This window comes from Colobus angolensis, unplaced genomic scaffold (genome assembly GCF_000951035.1).
Source record: "Colobus angolensis palliatus isolate OR3802 unplaced genomic scaffold, Cang.pa_1.0 Scaffold182, whole genome shotgun sequence".
Lineage (NCBI taxonomy): Eukaryota > Metazoa > Chordata > Mammalia > Primates > Cercopithecidae > Colobus > Colobus angolensis.
Window position 1 is genome coordinate 1023896 of NW_012114955.1, and position 403 is coordinate 1024298.

The window sequence follows — 403 nt, forward strand, 5'->3', positions numbered from 1 at the left end:
TCTTTTCTTTTCTTTTTTTTTTTTTGGACAAAGTCTCACTCTATCACCCAGGGTGGAGTACAGTGGCACAATCATGGCTCACCAGAGTCTCGAATGCCTGGGCTGAAACTTTTCTCCCACCTCACCCTCCTGTGTAGCTGGGACTGCAGGTGCGCCACCATGCCTGGATAACTTTTTAAAATATTATTATTTGTAGAGATGAGGGCTCCCTATGTTGCACAAGCTGGTCTCGAACTCCTGGGCTCAAGGTGATCCTCCTGCCTCAGCCTCCCAAGATGCTGGAATTACAAGCATGAGCCACAGTGCCCAGCTGCTTCTGTGGAACTTCTATACACCTTTTTGTCCATTGTGTTTTGAAACTGCCCACCACTTTTCCGTGTCTCATTTTTCTAATCTGTTGCAT